General features: G+C 39.7%; 1 pseudogene; it reads right to left on the bottom strand.

The window, feature by feature from the left end:
• Positions 1–4,054: 4,054 nt before the first annotated feature.
• Positions 4,055–4,522, bottom strand: LOC115273086 (annotated as a pseudogene).
• Between the last annotated feature and the right edge of the window lie 5,134 nt (positions 4,523–9,656).

The raw sequence follows: 9,656 nt of genomic DNA on the forward strand, positions 1-9,656 counted from the left end.
CTCGACATTCTCTGTGCACCACTCACCACGATCTGGTATTTTTCTTGTTTTCTCACTTGTCCACATCAATTACCTGAAAACCTAACTTTGACTTGTTCATATGTGTACTTTCAGTGCTGAGAGCAGAGCCTGTTATCTAATGTTACGTAAATACTTGATGAATGAGTGAATAAATGACTTACAGGAGGGCAGAAATTTTAAATTATTAACAAAATGTGATCGGCCATTATGGAGTTATGTTATAGAACAGATGGCTAATTGCTTGTGAGAAAGCCTGGTGGGTTTTTGAGATCAACTTTTAACAATGAATGGAATGTGATCAGAGAGAAAAAGACATTCAGACACAGGAAAACAACTGGATCAAAGGCTGTAAACTGTGAAAGCAAGCTGGGAGAAACCCTCCTTGAGCCCGTGGTGTAGAAGCAGAGATGTTACTTGGTTGTAGCAGTGAGTTTTGACTTTCTCCTGTAGGCATTGGGAAACCAACTTGAACAGAGAGAATGAGAGGATCAGATTTATGGATTAGGAAGAAAACAATTGCAAATGTGAGTGATAAATTAGAGGAAGATGAAAAAAGATGTCCTAAGGGGTGCCTGGGTGAGTCAGTTGCTTAAGGTTAAGCATCGACTTCACTCTAGTCATGACCTGAGTTTTTTATTTTGAGCCCTGCATCTGGCTCTGTGCTGGTGCTGACATCTCAGAGTCTGGAGCCTGCTTTGGATTCTGTGTTTCCCTCTCTATTCTTCCCTCACTCGCGCTCTGTCTTTCTCTCAAAAATAAACATTAAAAAAATTTTAATTAAAAAAAAAGATGACCTGATGATAAACAGTCTAGGACAGAAACAATGAGAATGAAATATGATGTGGGGCACCTGGCACTGAAAGTGCAGAGCATGCTTGGGATTCTCTCCCTGCCCCTCCCACACGCTCTCTCAAAATAAATAAACTTTTTTTAACTAAAAGAAAAAAGATGTGTGGCACCTTAACAGCTCACTCACTTAAGTATCCAACTCTTGATCAACTCAGGTCTAGAACTCAGGGTGGTAAGTTCAAGTCCCGTATCGAGCTCCCCAGCATGGCGCCTACTTAATAATAATAAAGAATAAATTATTAGTAAGATGTGAATCTTGCCCATTGAGAGCTCAGTTTAGAAGTACTGATAATAGCTAGTGCTTCTGGGTACTTTTATGTGCTGTGCTCTGTGCTAAGGATACCTGTATTACTGCAGGTAAGGAAATAGAGGCAGAGCGACATTAAGTAACTGGCTAGTGGATATTAGAGTCAGTTTTTGAAGCCCTCCCATCCCCCCCTTCCCAAGTACACTATGTTTTCTATTAACAGCTTGTTAGTGGAGCAAATGCCCTAGAGGAGTACAAAAAACTATTTCATTTGCCAAGAGCCATGGAGAAGGAAATTGGTTCTTCCAAGCCAGTGGTATTCCAACTTTTTTGTTCATACAACTTCTAAAATAATTTGGAAAACTGTATGCCTTCTTTTTTGAAGAAAAACCTCTAAAATTTTTCATTAAAAATAATTGAGCACATTATAAAGAGGGCATTTTTAAATAAAATGGTTATATCATATTTTAAAAGTTTTTATTTTGAAATCTCAAACTTACAAGAAAGTTGCAAATACAGTACAAAGAGCTTTTTCTCTTCCTGAACCACATAACAGTATGTCGCTGACATGATACCTACCCATCACTCTTAAAAACGTTAGTGTATATTTCCCACAGACAAGTAGAGCCTCGCACGTAATCACAATACAACCATCAACTCCAGGAAATCAACGTTTATACCATCCTCAGGTCCCATTCCAGTGTTTCTCACTGCCCCATAAGCTCTCCTACACCAGAGTTCCCAGTACAGATCAGGTGTCGAGTCTCCTTCAACCTGGAATAGTTCCTCAGGCTTTAACTTTCACAACACTGACAATTTTGAGGATTACAAGCCAGTTATTTTGTAGAATGTTCCTCAATTTGAGTTTGGCTGATGTTCTTCATGCTGTTATTTTACTGCTTATAAATGGCAACATGATTTCATTTCTTCCATAACTTTGTAAGAGAGTATCTGCCAGGCTTCCCTCCTGTGCAGTCATTCATTTTGCCTTTGTAATTAATTCGTATCTTCTGGAGAGATATTTTGAAGGTCTGTAAATACCCTATTATTCATCAAACTTCCCACTTATTTTTATTAGATAAACTCAACTGGTTCCAAATTTGAGTAAGTACATATTTTAATTCTAATAATAAGAAATGTGGCTGCCACTATTCTTACTGTATTTACTGACTTTATCAGTTCATCTACATGTAACCATTTTCCATGCTGGGGTACCCTCCTGTGTAGGACCCTCTACCCTTCTTGGTCCCTACAGTCACATGCTAAGCTGCCCTATATGCTTACCTACCTTACTGACACCACCCAAAGCTTTAGAACTGAATTATTTGAGAAAAGCTGGTAAGGAAAAGTAATAAGATATCACTGTTGGGGTGACTGGATGGCTCAGTCAAGTAAGCTTCCGACTCTTGATTTCACCCCAGGTCATGATCTAGTGGTTCGTAAGTTCAAGCCCCGTGTCAGGTTCCAGGCTGACAGTGTAGAGCCTGCTTGTGTTTCTCTCTCTCCCTCTCTCTGCTCCTCCTCCTCCCCCCATGCTCTCTCTCTCAAAATAAATGAACTTTAAAAAAAAAAAGATATCAGGACACCAGGGTGGTTCATTTGGTTAAGCAGCCAACTTCAGCTTAGGTCATGATCTCACAGTTTCTTGGTTGGAGCTCTGCAGCATGGAACCTGCTTCAGATTCTCTGTCTTCTCTCTTGCCCCTCCCCTGCTCTCTCTGACACTTGCTCTCAAAAATACATAAATGAACATTAAAAAATTAATATTAGCACTCTTAAACCTAATGAAGTCTAAATATGTAATAATTTGGTGGCCATAATATAGTACAGACAGTCCTCTCTTTGCCCAGGAGTACAACACCCTAAACTACACAAAGAAACCTTAATAATCAATGGGGAAAATTATTCCATGCCTTTAAACTTTTTTATCAAAACATTAAAAACCCTATCAGTTATAAATGTATAATGAAATGTATACATAAAATGAAATTTATATAACACAGTCTAAAACATTAGGAACATTGGGATGCCTGGATGGCTTGGTGAGAAGAGCATGCAGCTCTAGATTTCAGGGTCTTGAATTCAAGCTCCACACGGGGTGTGGAGGTAATATATGTTATAAATATAAATAGAGATTATGTATATATAAATAAATTTAACAATAATAATTTTAAAAACCAGACACATTAAGCATTAAAGTGTTTTAGGGACAGCTGAGTGGCTCAGTCAGTTGAATGTCCAACCTCAGTTCAGGTCGTGAAATTGCAGTACATGAGTTTGAGACACATGTGGGGCTCTGGGCTGACAGCTCAGAGCCTGAAGCCTGCTTTGGATTCTGTGTCTCCCTCTCTCTCTGAACCTCCTCCTGCTCACACTCTGTCTCTCCCTCTCAAAAATAAAAACATTAAAAACAAAGTGTTTTATTTATTAGTGAAAAACTTAACCAACAGCAGTTTGAACTTATAAGTTATGAGCAAGCATTTTTTTTCCGTGTTTTCTCAAATTCTCACACCCCTTTCTAAGTTTGGATCAGCTTCCAACATTTTGTACTTTGCAGTTTTAATGTGAAGCTTTTGGCAAGTATCAACTCCTCTGAAATGTCTTCATCCTTTTATTCACAGCCACTTTCCTCATTTACATGGATAAATCTGGCATAACAAAGTTCCTCAAAAGTCTCTGGAAGAGCTTCAAGGTCAATATTCTCATGGTCAGCTGTTTCTTCTGTAATGCTATTTATACTTGATTTGCATTTCACTTCATATCAATAGAAGAAAAAAACAAAAATTACCCAATGAACTCAATAGATGCAGGAAAAACTTTTGACAAAATCCAATTCCCTTTCTGATAAAAACACTCAACAAATTTGAAATAGAAGGGAACTTCCTCAACCAGATACAGAGCATCCATGAAAAACCCATAGCTAACATTAATATCATACTTTTTTTTAATAATTACAATAGACATTTATTTAAAGTAATACATTTGCAGCTCAAATAGTTCCAAATTGTACATCTCGGGTTTACCCAACTTCTTAAAAATATTTGAGGGCACCTGCAACCACAGATTTCAACTCCATGATTATTTCTTTGCCCATTCTTCTCGTTCTTTTCTTTCCCGAATAACTTCTTTCAGGTATGGTTCAAGGTAGAACTTACCCTCATATTTTGTCCACTGCTCTTTGGGCAAGATCTGGTGCCTCATGGTCAGGTCCAGTGCTCTCTCAGTGCGAAACATCCTGTCGTCATAAAGGTCCTCAGGAAGCCTGCTTATGGCCTCTTTCACATCATCATCCTCATATATCATCTCGCATTAGCCCCAGTTTATTGAACCCTGCAGCATTGTAATGCCATTTTCGAATACTCTCCAGCCACAGGCTTGGTGCTGCAACCGCAGGCCGGCCCGCCATTTTGACCCGAGACTCAATATCATACTTGATGAAAGACTGATCGCTTTTCCTCTACCATCAGAAAAAAAGACATCTGCTCTTACCACTTGAACATTGAAGTTCTAACCAGGAAAATAGGCACACACACAAATTCAGATTAGAAAGTAAGAAATAAGCCTATTTCTATTTGGGTATGGCATGACCTTTATATAGAAAATCCTAAGCAATCCACTAAAAAGCAACAACAAAACATTAAAACATTAAATTTTTTTTGAGAGAGAGAGAGCACGCACGTATGCAAGTGGGGGAGAGGCTGAGAGAAAGAATTCCAAGCAGGCTCTGTGCTGTCAGCAGACAGCCTGACTCAGGCCTTGATCCTGTAAACTGTGAGATCATGACCTGAGCCAAAATCAAGAGTTGGACATAACTGACTGAACCACCCAGGTGCAGGCTGCCTTCATGCCTACTTTAGGTCAGGTCTTGATCTTGCAGTTTGTGAGTTCAAGCCTCTCAGCTTGACAGCTTGGAACCTGCTTCAGATTCGGTGTCTCCCTCTCTCTCTGCCCCTCCCCTGCTCGTGTTCTCTCTCTCTTTCTTTCTCTCTCTCTCTGTCTCTCTCAAAAATAAACATTAAACAAAGAGAGCATGAGTGGGGGAGGGGCAGAGGGAGAAGGAGACACAGAATCTGAATCGGGCTCCAGGCTCTGAGCTTCTGAGCAGTCAGCACAGAGCCTGATGCGAGTCTTGAACCCAGGAACCATGAGATTATGACCTGAGTTGAGGTCAGATGCTTAATTGACTGAGCCATCCAGGTGCCCCATAAATAAACATTAAAAAAAAAAAAAAGGATACAGAGATGCCTGGGTGGCTTAGTTAGTTAAGCATCCAACTTTGGCTCAGGTCATGATTTCACGGTTCATGGGTTAGAGCCCTACATCAGGCTCTGTGCTACCAGATCAGAGCCTGGAGCCTGCTTCGAATTCTGTGTTTCCCCTTCTCTCTGCCCTACCCATGCTCATGCTCTGTCTCTCTCTCTTTCCCAATAATAAATCAACATTAAAAAAATTTTTTTTAAGGATACAGAAGTGCCTGGGTGGTTCAGTTAGTTAAGCGTCTACCTTCAGCTCAGGTCATGATCTTGCAGTTCATGAGTTCAAGCCCCTCGTTGGATGCTGTGCTAACAGGGCAGAGCCTGGAGCCTGCTTTAAGTTCTGTGTTTCACTCTCTCTCTGCCCCTCCTCCCCACTGGTGTTCTCTCTCTCTCTCTCTCTCTCTCTCAAACATTTAAAAATTTAAGAAACACTAATTAATGAGTTCAGCAAGGTTGGAAGATATAAAATCAGTGTACAAAAAATCAGTTGTATTTCTATACACTTGAAATAATGAAATTAAGAAAGTTACATTCACAATGCTATCAAAAAGAGAAAAATATTAGGAACACATTTTAAAAGAAGTGTAACACTTATACTCTGAAAATTAACAATATATTGTTGAAAGAAATTAGATATAAATAAATAGAAAAACATGTTTATGGGTCAAAAGACAACATTTTTAAAATAATTTTTTAATGTTTTATTTATTTTTTAATGCAGAGAGAGACAGAGCATGAGACGGGGAGGGGCAGAGAGAGAAGGAGACACAGAACTGGAAGCAGGCTCCAGGCTCTGAGCTCGCTGTCAGCACGGAGCCTGACACAGGGCTCGAACCCACGAACGTGAGATCTGACCTGAGCCGAAGTCGGAGGTTTAACCGACTGAGCCACCCAGGCGCCCCAAAAGACAACATTTTTAAGATGGCCAAACTCCTTAAGCTAATCTACACATTCAACAAAATTGCTATCAGAATCACAACTGACTTCAGTGTTAAAATTGATAAGCAGAGTCTAAAATGTATATGGAATTGCAAAAGACCCAGAATAGCCAAAGCAATTCCCAAAGTAAGAACAAAGTAGAAGGACTCATATCTCCTGATTCAAAAGTTACTACAAAGCGATGGTAAGCAACACAGCTATGCTACCAACGGAAGAATAGACATATAGGTCAGTGGGATAGAACTGAGAGCCAGATATAAACCCACACATCTACAGACAACTGATTTTTGACAAGGCCATCAAGATCCTTCAATGAGGAAAGAATAACCTTTTCAACAAATAGTGTTAAAAAAAACCCGATAGCTACAACAGTGAAGTTGAACCCTCATCTCAAATATATACAAAAGGTATCGCACAATAAGTCGAAGACCTCAAGTAAGAACTAAAACCATAGAATTCTTAGAAGAAAGCATGAGGGCAAACTTTCATGACTTGATTTGGCAAAGAATTCTTAGAAAAAAAAAACAAACAACAAAAGAAAAAAATAAATTGGACTTTATCAAAATTAAGAACTTTTGAGGCAGGGCAGCCGGCCGGCTCCGCTGGTAGGTAGAGCGTGCGACTCTTGATCTTGGGGTTGTGAATTTGAGCGTGGAGCCTACTTAAATAAAAAATAAAAACTTTGGGGTGCCTGGCTGGCTCAGTCAGTAAAGCATGCAACTCTTGATCTCAGGATCTTGAGTTCAAGCCCCACACTGGTCATGGAGCCTATAGTAAAAGAAGGAAGGAAGAAAGGAAAGATGGAAGGAAGGAAGGAAGGAAGGAAGGAAGGAAGAAAGGTGTATGTGCTGCCAAAGCGAGCACGAAGAAAGGAAGAAAGGTAAAAAGGAAGGAAAGAAGGAAGGAAGGAAACCAGCAAGGAGAACTTTTGAGGTGAAGGGGATTCAGAGGTAGGAACTTCCACTTAAGGGAGCCTGGGTGGCTCAGTTGGTTAAACATCCAATTTTGGCTCCGGTTATGATCTCATGGTTTGTGAGTTCAAACCCCGCATGGGGCTCTGTGCTGACAGCTCAGAGTTTGGAACCTGCTTTGGATTCTGTGTCTCCCTCTCTCTCTGCTCCTACTCCACTTGTGCTCTCTGTCTCTCAACAATAAATAAATATTAAAAAAAGAAGAAGAAGAAGAAAAGAAGAAGAAGGGGTGCCTGGGTGGCTCAGTCAGTTGAGCCTCTTACTTCGGCTCAGGTCATGATCTCACAGTTTGTGGGTTCGAGTCCCGCATGGGGCTCTGTGCTGACAGCTCAGAGCCTGGAGCATGCTTCTGATTCTGTGTCTCCCTCTCTCTCTGCCCCTCCTCCTCTTATGCTCTGTCTCTCTCTGTAACAAAAATAAATAAAAACATTTTTATTTTTTATTTATTTATTTTTTTCACACATGCAAAAGCAAAGGGCTTTATTACGAGTTTAGGCTGGCCGAACCTAAGCTCCAGCTCACAGACTTTACCAGCGCAGTGGATTCATGCTGAGAGCTAAAAACATTTTTAAAAAAAAGAAGAAGAAACTCCACTTATAAATAAGTCACAGGGATAAAAAATACAGCATAGGGGATACAGTCAATAATAGTGTGATAACGCTGTATGATGACAGATGGTAACCACACTTACTGTGGACAGTATAGTGTAATGTATAGAATTCTCAAATCACTATGTTATATGCCTGAAACGAATTTAAAACAGTTGTTCTTCAAAGGACACCAATAAGAAAATGAAAAAAAAACCCCACACAAAACAAGAAAATACTTGTAAATCGTATATCTGATAAGAGACTTGTATCTGGAATATACAAAGAACTCTTACAACGCAAATATGAAAAGACCAATAACCCAGTTGACTTATTAATAACCAAGTAAAATGAACTTGGTATATGTAACATTATAGATGAATCTCATACACATTATATTGGGTGAAATAAGTCTGATCCAAAAACATATATATGGTATGATTCAATGTATATGGAAGTTCTAGAACAGGCTTAAACTGCAAAGTATGGTTGCCTCAGGAGAGTGGAGGGAAAGGGGCATGAGGGACTTTTCTAGGGTGATAGTAATAAGCTATAGTTTGCAACAGAGCTGCATTACACAGAAGTATGCATACCATTTATGGAATGGTATGCAAGATCTGTGCATTTCACTGTAAATTCTCCCTCAAAAGAAAACAACTCTAGACAAATATTGAGCTCTTGTTAAAAATATGCATGCTAGAGTGCTTAGAGATAAACACACTTTTTACCTACTTCTCCAGATTATACACTAAATTCACAGTGATCTATCAAAAATTATTTTTATTGATCCATAGGTGTAAAGTTGATTAGGTTTCTTCAGTTTTGAGGAAAAGAAAAGAATTGGAAACTGCATGACAGTCATTAACTTCCTCAGCTTCTGGGAAGGATACAGAAAAGGTTTTTCTACAATGTACTAAACACTAGAATTGGGCACATTTTCTAAAAAGGGTCAGATAGCAATTGTTTTAGGCTTGCAGGCCATAGTTTGTCACAACTACTCAGCCGTGCCATTGTATTGCAAAAGCCGCTGTAGAAGATACCTAAATAAATAAGCATGGCTGTGTTCTAATGACACTTTATTAACAAAACAGGCGGTAGGCAGAGCTTCTGTTTCAGATAATGAAAAAGTTCAGAAAATGGGTAGTGGTGTTCATTGCACAACACTGTGAATATATACTTAATAAACACCACTGAATTATGCAGTTAAAAATGGCTAAAATGGTGGCGTCCAGGGGTGCCTGAGTGGCTCAGTCGGTTGAGCGTCCAACTTTGGCTCAGGTCATGATCTCACGGTTCGTGGGTTTGAGCCCCACATCAGGCTCTGTGCTGACCTGTGCTGACCACTAGCTCAGAGCTTGGAGCCTGCTTCAGATTCTGTGTCTCTATCTCTCCTTGCCCTTCCCCTGTTCACACTCTGTCTCTCAAAAATAAATAAAATGTAAAAAATAAATAAATTTAAAATGGTGGCGTCCAACTTCAACTCAGGTCAAGATCTCACAGTTTGTGGGTTTGAGCCCTGCATCAGGCCCGTGCTGACAGCTCAGAGTCTCGAGCCTGCTTCAGATCCTGTGTTTCCCTCTCTCTCTTGACCCTCCCCTATTCACACTAACTCTGTGTCTCTTTCTTTAAAAAATAAACATTAAAAACAAATTTTTAATGGTTGAAATGGTAAATATCCTAATATTTTACCACCCCCCCAAAACACACACACACACACACACACACACACACACACACACACACACACCCCAAAACACTGAAGGCAAGCTAAATTGGGCCTTGCAAGC

The sequence above is a fragment of the Suricata suricatta genome, chromosome 12 (genome assembly GCF_006229205.1).
Source record: "Suricata suricatta isolate VVHF042 chromosome 12, meerkat_22Aug2017_6uvM2_HiC, whole genome shotgun sequence".
Lineage (NCBI taxonomy): Eukaryota > Metazoa > Chordata > Mammalia > Carnivora > Herpestidae > Suricata > Suricata suricatta.